This window comes from Cuculus canorus, chromosome 1, assembly GCF_017976375.1.
Source record: "Cuculus canorus isolate bCucCan1 chromosome 1, bCucCan1.pri, whole genome shotgun sequence".
NCBI classification, from domain to species: Eukaryota; Metazoa; Chordata; class Aves; order Cuculiformes; family Cuculidae; genus Cuculus; species Cuculus canorus.
In genome coordinates this window covers 101,262,470-101,278,526 of record NC_071401.1, presented here as the reverse complement: position 1 = coordinate 101,278,526, position 16,057 = coordinate 101,262,470, and positions in this window count along the sequence as shown.

Here is a 16,057-nt window from a genome sequence, read left to right as displayed (position 1 = left end):
AAAATATTTGTTGACAAGGATCTTTCTGGGGAAGAGGAGTGGAACATAAGAAAGACAAAAATCAAAGAATAGAACTATCTGTAATACTTTGAGGGGAAATTGATTGTGTTTGTGTATGTGTTTATAGCTCTGTCTGAAAGAATAAAAAGTACAGTAAGAAAAGCAAGGGAGGGGTGAAGAGGCTGACATCTGAAAAGGAAAGAATGCATTAATTTTCATGAACCATCACTTATTGTTTGTTAGATATCACTCTTTGCTTGAAGTATTTCTTCAAAGGGAATTTTAGCTCCCATCGGCAGTGAATTTTTGTACAGAGTCTTCTTAGATTCCCTGTGGAAATCCAATTGATTTTAATTACTCGGGTAAGCAATTGGTTTCATTTATGGACTTCAATTCAGTATGCTTTATGAGTCCAAACCTTTCTTCCTCATGTGAGTTTTGGCAGGGTGAGGTGAGTGGAATTAAGCCCTAAAAATACCATGCTACTCAGGTTAAGGGGGTTCTAAATCATACAATAAAAGCATTTAGAGGTTCATGCTCCCCAGGGCACGCATACGTAATTCCTATAGACATTAATGGAAATTCTACCCTTACTTTCAAGGTCAGAATTGTATTAAATGCTGAATTGGAGCCCTTTGAGTGTCTTTGCACTTCAGTGGTAGCTCTGTGACTGAAGTCAAAGGCAGTTGCTGGTATCTTTTTACCTGTGAAGGACAGAAAGTGTGAATTAGAAGGGTCAGTTAGAGCACTGCTGAATTAGATTGTGTGTAGATTTTGCTCTTAGGCAGACACTCTTCAGTCACTACGGTCTATAGGAAAGTGAGAAGAACTTAAGACTATTCCCAAGCATAACCCTTTATTTCATAGAATCATAGAATAGTTAGGGTTGGAAGTGACCTTAAAGATCATCTAGTTTCAACCCCCCTGCCATAGGCAGGGACACCTCCTACTACATCAGGTTGCCCAAGGCCCCATCCAACCTGTCCTTGAACACCTCCAGGGATGGGGCATCCACAACTTCTCTTGGCAACCTGTTCCAGTGTCTGTCTCACCACTCTCATGGTGAAGAAATTCTTCCTAATGTCCAGTCTAAATCTGCCCCTCTCCAGTTTATACCCGTTCCCACTTATCCTATCCCCAGAAGCCTTTATGAATAGCCCCTCTCCAGCTTTCCTGTAGGCCACTTTCAGGTACTAGAAGGTTGCTATAAAATCTCGTCTGAGCCTTCTCTTCTCCAGGCTGAACACGCCCAACTTTCTCAGCCTGTCCTCATAGGGAAGGTGCTCCAGCCCTCCGATCATCTTTGTAGCCCTCCTCTGGACCACTTCCAACAGCTCCATCTCCTTCTTACGTTGAGGATTCCAGAACTGGACACAATATTCCAGATGAGGTCTCACAAGAGAGGAATAGAGGGGCAGAATCACTTCCCTCGATCTGCTGGCCATGCCTCTTTTGATGCAGCCCAGGATACAGTTGGCCTTCTGGGCTGTGAGTGCACCTTGTTAGTTTGTGTTGAGCTTCTCATCAATCAGCACCCCAAAGTCCTTCTCGCATCATCTCCCATCATGTACTGAAAACAGGGATTGTCCCGACCCAGTTGCAGGACCTTACGCTTGGTCTTGTTGAACCTCATGAGGTACTCAGAGGCCTATTACTCCAGCTTGTCCAGGTCCCTCTGGATGTCATCTGATCCTTCCGGTGTGGCAACTACACCACTCAGCTTGGTGTCATCTGCAGACTTGCTGAGGATGCACTCAATCTTGCTGCCAATATCACTGATAAAGATATTGAACAGCACCAGTCCCAGTATGGACCCCTGAGAAACACCACTCGTCATGGATCTCCATCTGGAATTTGAGCCACTGACCACTACTCTTTGAATATGACCATCCCACCAGTTTCTTTTCCACCATACCATCCACCCATCAAATCCATATCTCTCCAATTTAGAGAGAAGGATGTTGTGGGGGACCATGTCAAAGGCTTTACAGAAGTCTAGATAGATCACAGCCATTGGTTTACCCATGTCCAATGTCTGTGGTTACCCCATCATAGAAAGCCACCAAGTTGGTCAGACAGGATTTGTCCCTGGTGAAGCCATGCTGGCTGCCATTAATCACCTCCCCGTCCTCCATGTGCTTTAGCATAGCTTGTAGGAGGATCTGTTCCATGATCTTCCCAGGCACAGAGGTGAGGCTGACAGGTCGATAGTTCTCGGGGTAATCTTTTCTATCCTTTTTCCTCTTTCTACCCCTTTATATATGACCACCATTTCCAATTATCAGTCGAGTTACACTCTCTTTGATCTTCCTCTTTTGAGTGACGTACCTGTAAAAGCCCTTCTTGTTGCACTTCACTTCTCTTGCCAAGTTCAGTTCCAGCTGCACCTTGGCCTTCCTAACTTCACCCCTACACAACCGGGCAGTGTCCCTATACACTTCCCAGGTTACTTTCCTTGTTTGCACTGCCTGTGCAATTCCCCTTGTTCTTCAGTTTGACCAGCAAGTCTTGACTCAGCCACACTGGTCTGATCTCTTTCCTACCTGATTTTTTTCATACAGGGCCTGAGTGCTCTTGTTCTTTATGGAAAGCTTCCTTATATATTTTCCAGCTCTGCTCCGCTGCCTTGTCTCAGAGGACCATGTCCTAATGAGTAATTCCTTGAAGAGCTGGAAGTCTGCTTTCCTGAAATTTAATGTCCTGACTATACTCCTCACCTGTCCCATATCCCTCTGGACCTTGAACTCCACCAGTGCATGATCACTGCAGCCCAGACTGCCTCCAATCCTAACATCACTGATGAGTTTGCTTGTATTGGTGACCATTATGTCCAGTATTGCATCTCCTCTGGTGGGGGTGTCTATCAGCTGGACTAAGAAATTATCCTCAATGTGCTCCAGGAGTCTCCTGGATTGCCTACAGCTTGCCGTGCTACTTTTCAGCATATGTCAGGATGCTTAAATTCCGAGTGGGATGAGAGCTTGTGAGTGTGAAGCCTCCTGTAGCTAGAGGAAGAAGACTTCATCAGTTGTCTCTCCTCGACTGGGTGGCCTGTAGTATACACTAACCACAAGGTTCCCGTTGGTTCTTCTGTCTTTAATTTTGACCCACAAGCTTTCAACCTGTCTGTGGCTACTCTTCAATAACAGCTCTTCACATTCTATCCCCTTCCTGAGATAGAGGGCAACACCTCCACCCTTCCTTCTTGGTCTGTCTCTTCTGAACAGTCTGTAGCTGTCGATAGCCATATTCTAGTCATGGGATTTGTCCCACCATGTTTCTGTGACAGCAACTAGATCATAGCTTTCTAGTAGCGTGGTAGCTTCCAGCTCCTCCTGCTTGTTGCCCAAGCTTAGTGTGTTAGTGTAAAAGCACTTCAGCTGGGCTGCTGGTTGCTGGTTGTTGGACCTTTATGGGGTTGTTGGGCCTTCTAGGTAGCCTGCCTTTATGTATGATAAGCTGCTTATGTAGGTCTTCCTAATACCAGCTGAATCTGCCTCTTGAGTTCTGGAAATCAATTCAATGCTCAGCTAGATCAAGGGTAAAAATTGCTGGCTGTGAGTATTATGCTTGCGAATAGAAAAAATAAGTCTAGGAGCTGATGCATTGAAATAATTTATTTGGGAATTCTATGCTGTGTATTTTAGGAGAGAAATATGCAGTGCGGTCAAGACCATTCATTGTTTTCCACCAAAATCAGAAACCATTTATCTCAGTTTTCTGGTATAACAAAGCAACGTGGTATATCTGCAGTCGTTGATGTTCAGGCTGAACTTCTTTATGTTACCTAGATACATTTTCAAAATGTATTGCTTACTGTTGACTGACATTACCAATTATACCCATACTGCTGAAGATGGCTTTTATTATGTAACAAAAAAGTATTGTACATTGTATTGTTTCCGTTAGGCTCCTGAGGCTAATACCACAATTTATAATGTAATGCAGAGAAAATACTTATGCAGTCAAAGCACTTTGGTTAGAGGCACAGAATGAAAAAGAGTGCCATTTTGTTGACAGTTCTTTAATTTAACACTGGTGTTTCTGGGAAAAGTCATGTGTGTCCTCATGTCTCCCCCTCCGTCCCCGCCACGCAGAAAGAAATAAATCCTAAAAAAATCAAAATTACATGTCCATATTTTTTATTGCATTCCAGCAGTTTGAGTAAAGAAGAAATAATCTTACTTTGGCAATAAACTGAGCATCTCCCAGCAGCCAGCTGGGAAGCCTAGGCATAACATTATGGTTAGTTGTATAATTCATCATAACAAAAAATCAGGCTGGAAGGTAAACTCATAGAACTGAAAATAATTTTACAACATCTATTATATTTAAAAGTAATTAAGACACATCATATGCCATTGCCAAAAATGACCAACGATGTGTACTTATGAAAAAGGTTACTTAAAAATGTACATAAACTCCACTTCCCTGCCCTCTTCCGTTATAGCATCTTTACAATAATTGTCAAATGGATTCTGAAGAAAGTTCAGGCATTAGATGAAATAAATGAATAAATGTTTGATTTCTCAAGAACTGTCTGATTATATATGCTGCTGGTGAAGAGTCTGATGCTGAAGACTGTACAGACAGTATCACCATGAAAGTTATCAGGAAGTTAGTCTTTCTAAGGACAGGAGAAATCTGTGTCTTGATTTTTAAATCCTGTCTGTTGGAGTTAGGCCACCACAATTGATGGCAGCATGAAAGCTGCACTGTACCATCGGGAAGATGCAATGTTCTTACTCCAGTCTAGTCATTGAAAGCTGGTGATTTTTCACACTTCAGCTCAGATATAAAATCAAGTACAGGAGCATAAAATAAGTTTGCCTTTGTGCTTCTGTGGTACCTACCAGAGAGCCTGAATATTTTTCAGATTTTGTGTAGAGCAGGGAGGATTATTCTGTTAACAGACTCAAATGGCATGAAGAAAGTCTCACCCATGCATTTCGCTTAAAGAATAGTTAAGCATGTTTTGAAATATCCCATCTTAGTGATTTACAGTCAGTGTAACTGACGTATTTGAGATTAGTTAGTATTGGATAAGGTTCTGAAATGTGATATATGCTGTGTGAATGTGTGTAATGTGCTTTTACATTTTTAAGCATGCAGTTACTCTTTGTGCCAGATTCAGCTGCTTGTATTGCTTTTGTGCTGGATATATTTTAGAGTCTTGATTATATACAGAAAACCCAGGAAATAATTTTTTCTGTGGTTCAGTTACAGCAGAAGTAGTACACTGCTTCTGTACTGGGGCTGTTTACTTCTGCCAATGCTTTTAAGAGCAGAGCTACAAAAATATTCTTCTGAGCAAGAAAAATGGAGATTCAGCAGGATAAATTATATAATGTAGTACTTTAAATGTCGCTTGAAGAAAGAATTGCATATACCTTTGGGTTTGTCATTTGAAGATCGGGACTAGTTATGTACAGTATTTGAATATTACTTGTTGTTAGGTATTCTGTGTATTTGGGTCAGGCTGCAAACTCCATTATGAATGATTTCTGCCACGTCTTCTGTTTTCATACTGAGCTAAACGCACAGAAGGTGCTGGGAAAAAATCTTGTACCTGGCGTGGAGCTAACAATAAGGGATAGTCTAATTTTAACTGTCTATTCAAATGAAACATGCTATGGAGAAAAAGATGACTATTGCGTTTCCTAGTTCCTGCATAAGGTAAATTTTCAGGTCTGAAAATGAAAATCAAGGTAAGCAAGCAGTTTATCACCTGACAAGATGATGTGATTTCTCGTCTACAGATTTTCTCATCTGCTTTGATAGGTCAGCTGGAAACTTTTCACAGCCATATTTTATAATGAATATAAAGAGATGGTTAGATGTATATACATATTATTTTTAGCTTAGTTTGATTAATGTAGGTAGCATTTTCACTGGAAATTACTGACAGACTTGAGTTTGTGCTAGTGGTCAAAATTCATTGCATAATCACTAGAGAGATGCTGCTAGGTATGATAAGACACATTGTAACACTTGACATTTGATATTGTCAGTGCTGTTGCATGCTAATCTGTCCTTTAGGTATCCTTTTACTTCTCTTCATTGTTGTGGATACAGAAATTACACAAATTCCCTTATAAAAGAGAGATACTCTGTTTTGTAGACTAAACTTTGTACAGCGTCAAGGGCTCTGACTTACAGGATTAGCACTCAGAGGATGATCAGAAGTAATATCTGAACCGGGGCAAGGAAATGCATTTGTATTTTTGAAAATCATCTGACTCAAAGTATTTTTTTGTGATTTGTTGCAATTTGTGTGCTTATTTGCTTTCATTGGTGCATATCTCCCAAACGTTTGTAAGACACAACTTAAGACAGCTAAGTGACTGAGCAGCAAACACTGCTGGGTCTTGGTATTCATGTGAATCTTTGACAGGTGGAGAACCTATCTATAGGAAGGCACCTGGGAATCAAAGACAGCAGGAAGGCTGCAGCCAATTGTGATTGATGGAAACTAATCACATAAGAGTCTCTGGTGGAATTGTAGTAACATTGGTAATGCTCACCACAAATACATTTGCAAGCATGCTGGCATGATGTGGAGAGGAGAAAAATGTTTGTTCTCAGGCAGATTTTTGTTCTTGTCTTTTTTAAATACAGGTCAAACAGTCTGAAAATACTTACTCCCTCAGTGTTGAGAGAAGTGCAACAGCATGTTAGAGTAGAACTGCAGGAAATACTTTTAAAAAGAAATAACTGAATGCCCCAGGTTTTCTAGTTATAGAAATTAAAGTCCTGGGAGTGGGGGAAGGGAATATTGAATGGACTACATTATCCAGTCCTTTCATACACATGGAAGAAAAACATGGTTTCTGGTTGTTTTAGATTACTGTCATTGTTCTCTTTTAAGGTATTGGTTAGACAAAAACATTTTTGTTTGCTATGTAAGAGAGCTGGCGAAGCTGTCTGTCAGCGGACAACATGCTGTTGAACAACAGAAGTGGTCTGACTAATGAATAACTGAAATGCATGCTCCTGACTGTTGTAGAATGACCTTTGGTCCAAGATGGGACTAAAACTCTGAATGACAAAATTGGATACATTCTTACAAAGTAATATACTTCTTATGCCATCTGGTTTGTCTGGGACTGTTATTGCCACATCTATTTTAAGATTCACTCATAATGATATGATTGTGGACTCTTGGTTTTGCTTTTCAGTTTTATCCCCTTCAGCTTTTATGCTGACTTCTGACCCATAAGCAGCCTCTGTTTGAGCTTGCTGGCTCTTCTAATGAGGAAACACAGACAGATTGGCATCACCTGGATCACTAATAAGACTCAGAAGGACACAGACAGACTTCGGTTTTTCTCATTGCTGGTCTCACATACACACCTGCTGCCTCCACCCTGCATTACCCAAAGGAGCCCGTCTTCTCCTTTTAGCTTCCTATTTGAAGAAAAAAAAACAACTATTTGTGTATGTAGCTAAACAATCTTCTGTTTTCTTGTGCAACTAATGCATCTTAAGGTATTCAGAGTGGATCGATGTGTAGCAGTGAGAAAATTGCATGTCTGTCTCTCATCCGACTAGGGCATGTACAACTTTACTGTTGACTGGTATTAACATAATAGACAAATACTGTAAATTTTGAAATGGGGAAAAAAAAAGCCCACCTGTTTAAACCTCAGGTTGTGGCTGGCCTTTTAGGGCAGCATGCCAAACCTACTTTTGTGTAAGGACCTTCAGGATCTGTTTTGGTTCAAGACCCAGGAGTGTTGCATGCTACTGGGGTTATGTCTCAGAGACGTTTTTCTAAGTCCAATGAGCCTTGGGAATGAGGATAATCTTTTGTGTGGTGGGATTCAGAGCCCATACTTAACATCTGCAGGAATTAGGAAAGAGTAAACACAAAGTACACAACCTTCCTAAACACATTAGACAGATCATCTGTTGGATCAGAAACGTTGTCCAGTGAGTTATCCATGTGAGTATTCACATTAGTTGGAGAGGAGGGGAAGCTGAGGGTACTGATTCAAACATCTTGTAAATTTCTGGTGCTTCAAAGGCCAGAGAAGGCTTATTTTCCAGAATATAACATCTTCCAGTGAGCATAACCTTACATTTGCTCAGTCTTCTAGTTCCCCACCTTCTTCCAGCCAGAGACATACTGGAGAAAGTGCGATCCCTAGCAGTCTGTAGGAGTGCTATGTGCTTGGACTAGACGACCAAAGTGTTCAGGTGTAACGGGCAGGAATTTTCTGCTTGTCAATTAAAATTAGTAACAGCACTCATGATCACAATTTAGTAGTATTTTTTTTTCTAAGATAATGTGTTAAGATATGATATCCTTGAAATTTATTTTTTCTTTCATGTTAGGCTAATCTACTAATCATTCTTCTACTTCCGTATTTGTTGATCTTGAGTAGCTCTTTAAAGAGACACCAGCCTATCTACATCTTCATAGTGCAGTTGTCTTTTAATGCATTCTGAATTTTTTATCTCTAAGCAATAGTGGCATTCGGTGGTCATGTAAGAAATATACATTTCCTTTGAGTGGATAAATTCCAGCAACCGTTCTTCAGCAAAATAGTGCATTTCAAATATCAACTACTATGCTCAAGATCAGTGTGTCTTGAGGACATAAGTAGTGCTAAATAATCTCATGCACCAGAGTGAAACAAGCTCTACATGTTGCAGAATTTTCAAAGGCATCATCAGTTCTTTGACAACAAAGTGTTTTTTAATAGTCCAAGTATATTTACTGAGGGGAGGTAAGGTGGTAGGAATTGTCTAGAGGGAGAACTTGAATTTTTATCGATTTAAGATAAATAGTTTTCAGCTTCCTGTGTATTTTCTATAGCAGCTGATAAATGGCAGCATATTTTATGTATATAAAATGTAAGAGCATGACTGTGAACTTGTACATGTATTTTGAAAGACTGACTTAAAATTAGCAAGGATAAGCATGTGAAATATGGGGGCAGCAAGATTTTTTTATTTATGTTGCCCTATAATTGTCTCTTCCCTCCATAGATTGTGAGTGTGTTTAAAGTATGTGTTTTAGAGCTGCCGTTCCGGAAAAATGGCTAAACATATAGGCTCTGTGTGATCAGTGGAGAGTAAGAGAAACCTCTGACTGAAGGTGATTCATTCTGTTCTCTGATAGGTATTTAAAAATACATAAGTTAGGTGACATGAATTGTGTTCAAATAGTAGAAGTAATCAAAGAAGATCTATGAATAGTAATTTTTGTTTAGACCTTTACAAAGACTACTTTTTACTCTTACATCTGTAGTATGTCACTAGAGTTGGAAGCTTGCAGGAAAACAGAAATGGCGTCTTTGTGCTAGAAGTAAAATAATAAGACACGAGTTAGCCCTGAGCTAATGTTTTAAATGAACCAGGAGGCTGAGCAATTTTGGACCTATTGTGCTATGCTGTTTAAGACATGCTGTAAAAATATTTAAGGTATTGCACTGGCACATACACTGGGATGCTTTGAGACCTTATTCTGTTGAAATGTGCCTATTTTTTGCATACCAAAATGGTTACTGCTTTTTTTTTTCTTTTTTTTTTTTTAAGATTTATTATTTGCTTATCTTTTTGCATGTATTTGGGAAAGGTTTTGATATTGTGATTTAGTAAAATACTTGATTTCATCATGTCTGATAGGTATGTGATAATACTGATAATATGGGCTATGATTTACATAGGTACCCAGGTAGTACCCTGGGTTGGGGAACTACCTCTGTAAGTCTGCAAATTCCTGTAATGCTACAAAATGGAGCAATTATTCTGTGTTCAAGCCCCTCTTGCATTAAGGTTTCCAAATTTCCTATCAGAAAAGGGCAGGCAAATATTTGTTTTACCACCTTAGCAGGCTCATACCAACAGCACTGTGTCTTGCCATTTTCCTCAGTTTGTCTGCGTTGCTGGAGGGATTCTGGAGGTTGAAGGAGGCAAGCCCGGTGCATATTATCCTCCGCTTTTCTTGGGTTGTCCTACTGGCTCCTGGAGGAAATAAGTCAGCTTGTAGCAAAGGAAGGGGCTACTTTGAATTACATTAACATCACAGTTTCTTGAAGGTTTTCTGAGAGCGCAAACCTGCTTTATAGACAAGGCTCAGCTAAGCTGCAGCTCTGGTACACATAGTCCTATCTTTAAATAATTCAAATAAAAAGAGAAACATTTTCTCATAGTAGGATTGACAGAGTCATCACTGACTTGTCAAAGGCTGATGGAGGGCTGGAGGAGAGACTTATTTTCTGTTCTCAAAGGATTTTTGTTCTCACTCCCTACATAAGGTGAGGGTTTTCTTTATATGAATATAGGACAGAGAGACTTATGACAGATTCAGGGCATTTACAGCACATTTAGAAGTGAATCGTCAAATATCAAACTGTTTCAAATGTTATTTTGTGGCAGAATTTTTTTTAGTGGGGAGCAGTTTCTGAATTAGTGTAATTCTTAATCAGTTGCATGTGTTACACTTTCAGGCATTTTAACTTACTACTTTTCAGTTGTTGTTCATAATACTTTTGATCAATTGTAAATTCTGTTTTTATCAGTAGTTTTGGAAGAACAGAGACATCTGAGGTTTGAGAACCTGAAAAAAAAAATTGCCTTTTTTTGTAATATTCATAAGGAGGAGACTTCCTAGATAACCTTAGGAAAGATTAATTTAATTGACTTAGATCTCCTTAAATGCTATTTTAAAATGCAGCCCCCAGGTAAGGTAAGAGGCTCTGTTTCTTTCAGATAACCTGGTTTTGCTACCACTTAGGACAGCTAGACATCAGGACCATCTGTTCCATGAGATCTATCTTACTAACGTAGCGACCTTCATTTCATTGATAAACCATTAACTGATTAACTATTTGGAAGTCTGTCCTTCTTTAACCTTTTCCTAAGTAGCACAGACATGCATTGTCCTTTCACACACGTATTGTTACACAGATAATAACGCCCCCTTCTGCCCCTTATAAGCCCTGAATGCACCCCAGTTTGCTGAAGGTAGGATGGAAAATAGTGATGTATAATCTTGTAGTATGCTCTTGAGAGTTTAGGAGAAATTAATGTAGCATATGTGCAATAAAACGTGGGAGACCACAACAAATCAGGAGAAAAATGGACTGTATAAATCAGATTTGTGATGTTCTGAAAATTAGGAGCAACTTTAAACCAGTTTGACAAGCTAGCACTCTCAAAGTACTTCAGAGTAGTATAAAGCAGCTGAAGTGTTAATGTAGCCTTAAAGAAAAGCTTAAATGAGTAAAAAAATATATATTTATTCTTTGCCTATGTCACTGGCTAGAATAGCTGCCTGCTGCAGCTCCTTAAGAGCTGACACCACTGTTGCTGCATTCAACTTGCTACAGCAGAGCCGAACCATGAGATCATTTTATGTGTAAGAATGAGCAAGCAAGCGAGGTCCTGAGCACTTACAGAAGTCCCCCCTAAGAAAAGAAAGTGTGCCCTCAAGGGCCACGTGCTGCTGGGATGGCTTGCATACCTACTGTTGGATGAGGGAGTGTGCCGTGTTTGTAGCTACTCCAAATCCTCCTCTGAGGAGCTGAGGAAGAACTGATTTTTAAAGTGTTTCTTCTCCTTTCCATTTCTATTGCATCCATGGTATACTATTCCCATGCCAGTCTAACATGTATTTTGACAGGGTAGCATACGTATTTTGATGCATCTGACACAATGTTTAGCCTCTTCAGCTGCATTACTGGTTTGTTTTTATTTATACCTTATTTCTTGTTGAATTTATTAGAATGGTACATATTAAAAGCAATAACTAAGCTGCCAGTGTATAATGCTGCATTAAAAAAGTGACTGAAAGCTCAGGTAAAACATAATGATCCTTTGTTGGCTCGTTATGCTTGGATCGCGGTTTCTCATACCTCCTGCAACATATGAAAGACAAGTTCTAGGAGTGCAAAGGCTGACAAAATTAATTTTGTCAATTACTTGATATTAAACATTATTGCAACATCCTCCAGAGAACAAATTCTGAAAGGATTTTAACAAACTTTGGATTTTTTTATGAGCATTTTTATGATTAAACTTTATTAATGAAAAAGAATTTCAAATTATTCCCATTAACTAGAAATGATCATCACTGGGCTGGTTTCTGAGATGCATCTCAGGTGACAGGCAGACTTGATTTATTTCCAGTATCTGACTAAGTATTTTGAAATATGTTATTTCAATGAGTTAGTGAAACTTAGCAGTATACTTATTAGGAATTCTTTTACCATGGCATTCAGTATACGAGCCTTTGATTAATGAAAGAATTGGCCTTAGGCCCATTTCTAGAAAATTAGGTGAGAAGAGGCCGAAAAACTAAGGAAAAATTCAGAAATATTCCTTGGAAAATGGTTCCCTTAAGAAAATGTTCATTTGAAACTCCAACTATGTATTTCACCAGTTGTTAGAGCCTGACTGACCTTTTTGGCAGAGTGGGGAAGGAGGAGTAGGTTTCCTTTGTATGTTTGTGTGCAGTTCAGAGTGATGACAAATCACTGCCAGTATATGCTCAAATCCAATATTTACTTTGAACACAGCCAAAGTTACAAAACATATCTCAATCTCCACTTTGATCACTGTCAAAATCATGCACAGTCCACAACAAGAACTGTATGTGATAAAATCCACCTGAAACTGCCAAGGAAAAAAAAAAAATAGTATGGTAGGATAAAGGGAGAGAATAAGGACACAATAAGGCAGAGAGAGAAAGAAGAGAAGCAGCAGGAAAAAAGAGAAAAATCATCACAACCTGAATGGAGTCTAGCAGTGGTTTCCTCAGGAAATGTGGTCCATGGGGCAGACGGTGAACACACATGTGCTTCTTGGCAGGGATTATTTATGGAGGAAGGCCATCCTCTATTAGCATGCGAGGAGTGGTCTCACTGCACCTGTGCTGTTTCTCTGTGTGGAAAGACCTCGCACCAGGAGCCAACACCATGGGACTGGGGCTGGAGGGCGAGAGCAGTTCCTGCTCCTGCACCTCCCCCTCTTTTTTCTGCTACTGCCAAACTGCACAAAGGGCCTCGGCACACATGTTCTTACAGCCACACAATGCTTAAGACATAAAAAATACAAATAAAGAACTTGATTTTTACAGCAGTGAACTGTGCAATACAGCTATCGATCAAATAAAATGTGGTTTTGTATTTTTAACTACTTAGAAAAGTCAAGATTGAGTGAAAGAGGTCTTATTTTGGCTCTGTTTAGCATCATGGTGGATCGATGTGAGTGCAAAGAAAAGCATTCACTGATGTGTAATTGGGCATGAGGTTTTCATGAAGATTTGCAGCCAAGTGAAACTCACTGTGGGATCCTAAAGAGCATTTTGTTAGGGTTGTAACAACTGTAAAGGTTCTATCATAATAATTAAAGCAAGGTATAGACAAGTTAGAACTCTATTCAAGTGTGTACAGAAATTGTTGTTCCTGTTGCTCAGATAAAATGTGCAATTTGAGTTAGATAATTGTTTACATGACTCAGAATTAAGAAAGCAGAATACTGCAGTAATACCTGCATTGATTATTGTGTTGTGAGTCCTGATCTGGGTAAACTCACATCTCTTATGCCCCATATGTAAGATTTTTTTCAGTGACATGGCTGTAAATATACCATGCTGTGCTGTTTATCAGTGACAATTGAAAAACAGGAAGACCAGTTTCGTCTGGATGATGAAATACCCATATATGGATAAAAAAAAATGTAAGTACTGATCACTCTCTTGCAGAAGCCATTCTGTACTTTCGTGCTGCAGTAAAACGTATCAGGTTTTATATGGTTTTCTTTTCACTTCTACTCTTTCTCTGCCACATGTAGTATCTAATCCTTGCTGTTGTGAGTGGTTATGGAAGGATGTGCTGAACTCTTCCTTCTTGCCTTAATGTTTTCCTAGTTACTGAATTTTCACTTGTAAACTTTCTTTTTTTTTATCTTTGCTTGTTACCTTTGTTCAATAAAACTTTGTCTTCAGCCAGATTAAGAGGCAAGCCCGTAAAGGGTATATCTGAAAGTTGGTAGCTGTGTACAAGAACCTGAAACCCAGACAAAAACCTCGTATATAGTCAACAGCAGCTCTTTTACAAAAAGGTGCAACTTGCAAGGGTTTAGTCGAATCTCAGGTGGTTTGCTGGTAACTCTTAAGTTCTTGGGAGAAAGCCTTGTAGACAACTGTCACCTTTCTGTGTGAGGTTAGTGTTTGTAGTGTAAACATTCTGCTGCTTGTCAATATGGTAATGTCAAACATCAGAAAATAGTGTTGAATGCTACTGTTTGCAGTGAACTGTACTTCTTTCTAATTCTTCACTTGTGAAAATAATTTCTTGGTTTTGCATGAAGCCTTACGGTCCTGAATATTTTCATTAGATTCCTGTAGCATTACCCCTGTGGAATATGTTTTCAAACTGTGAATACATACTAATAGATGTAAACAAATCCTGATATTTTGTATATTTGTTTCAAGTCTTTATGAAAAATATCTGTTTCTATCATGTCCTGGAGGTTATTTTGGATATCTCACTTCTTTGTACTTGGAAGCATTTACACCTGCATATCAGCAGCACCCATATCTGATTCCCAAAGCTTTGCATGAGCTGTTCTTTCCATCCTATGTGGTATCAAGTTGTAGTCAAGGAGGATTTTTGTTAGTTTATCCGTTTTTAGCTTTCTTTATTACACTGTGTATTGAGCGAAAGCCAGCGTGACAAGTAACCTTCCCAGACGTGTCTTTGGCTACTCATTGAGAAACGGCCTACAGAGCAGGAACACAGCTGAGCCTTGTAATTTGAGGTTCATAAAATGCCAGAATGGTTGAGGTTTGAAAAGACCTCTGGAGTTCATCTGGTCTGCTGTAGCAGAGTGGCTTAGAACCACCATGCCCAGGACAATATCCAGATGGATTTTGAATATCTCCAGTATGAGAGAATCCACAATCTGTGCCATTGCTTAGTCACCCTCACAGTATAACTAAAGTGTTTCTTTATGTTCAGATGGAACCTCCTGTGTTTCAGCCTGCTTGTTGCCTCTAGTCCTGTCAGTAGGCACCACTGATAAGTGCTTGACACTGTCATCTTTATAACTTTACCTACAGGTATTTGTAACCATTGAGATCCCCACCGAGCCTTCTTCAGGCTTAACGGGCTCTCTTTGCCTTTCCTTATTGTACAGTCTCTTAATCTTCTTAATGGTCCTTCATTGGACTCCCTCCAGTCCATGCATGTCTTGCAGTGGGGAGCCCAGAGCTGGACCCAGCACTCCAAGTGTGACCTTGCTATTAGCGCTGAATCAACAGGAAGGACAACTTCCTCCAAGCTGCTGACAACACTTTTGCTAAAACAGCTCAGGATATTGTTAGCCTTCTTTGCTGCAAGGGCACATTTCTGGCTCATGTTCAACTTGGTGTCCACTAGGACTTTCAGGGCCTTTTCTGCAAAGTTGCTTTCTAGCTGAGTGACTGGCAGCCATATACTGGTGACTAGAGTTGTTCCCTAGGTCTTCACACTTCCTTTGCTGAACTTCACAGGGTTCCTGACAGTCCATTTCTCCAGCCTGTTGAGGTGCCTCCACATGGCCGCACAACCACCTGGTTTATCTGTTGCTCAAAGTGGGAATTGAGAAAGCTCAAAACATTTCAGAACCAGAAGTAAAAATATGAAATGTCTTGCCCAGAAATCTGTTAATTGTCACAGCAGCTTGTGACAGTGTATTGAGTAGACTTGGCTAAAAAAAAAAAAAATTACTCCACTTTTTCAAGTACTAATATCCAAATCTTTGGCTCCCAAATTAATCACTTATTTTCATAAAAAGTGGAATGCAGCCTCAATGATTTCTGAGACTTGCTGGTTTAAAAAAATAGGAAAAAAATCCTTTGTTTTATGTTTTTGGGAAAAGTTTTAGTTGTGTCAGGAAGTTAGGAAGTTTTGAAGTCCTGTTCACAGGATGGAAGCAAAAAGATACCTGTCTGCTCATAGTCAGTGTCATAATTCTGTTTATGAGCAATTGCTATAGATTATGAACACAGTTTTTACTCTTATTTTGGGTTTTTTTTGATAATTCTGAGAATTATTTACATAGC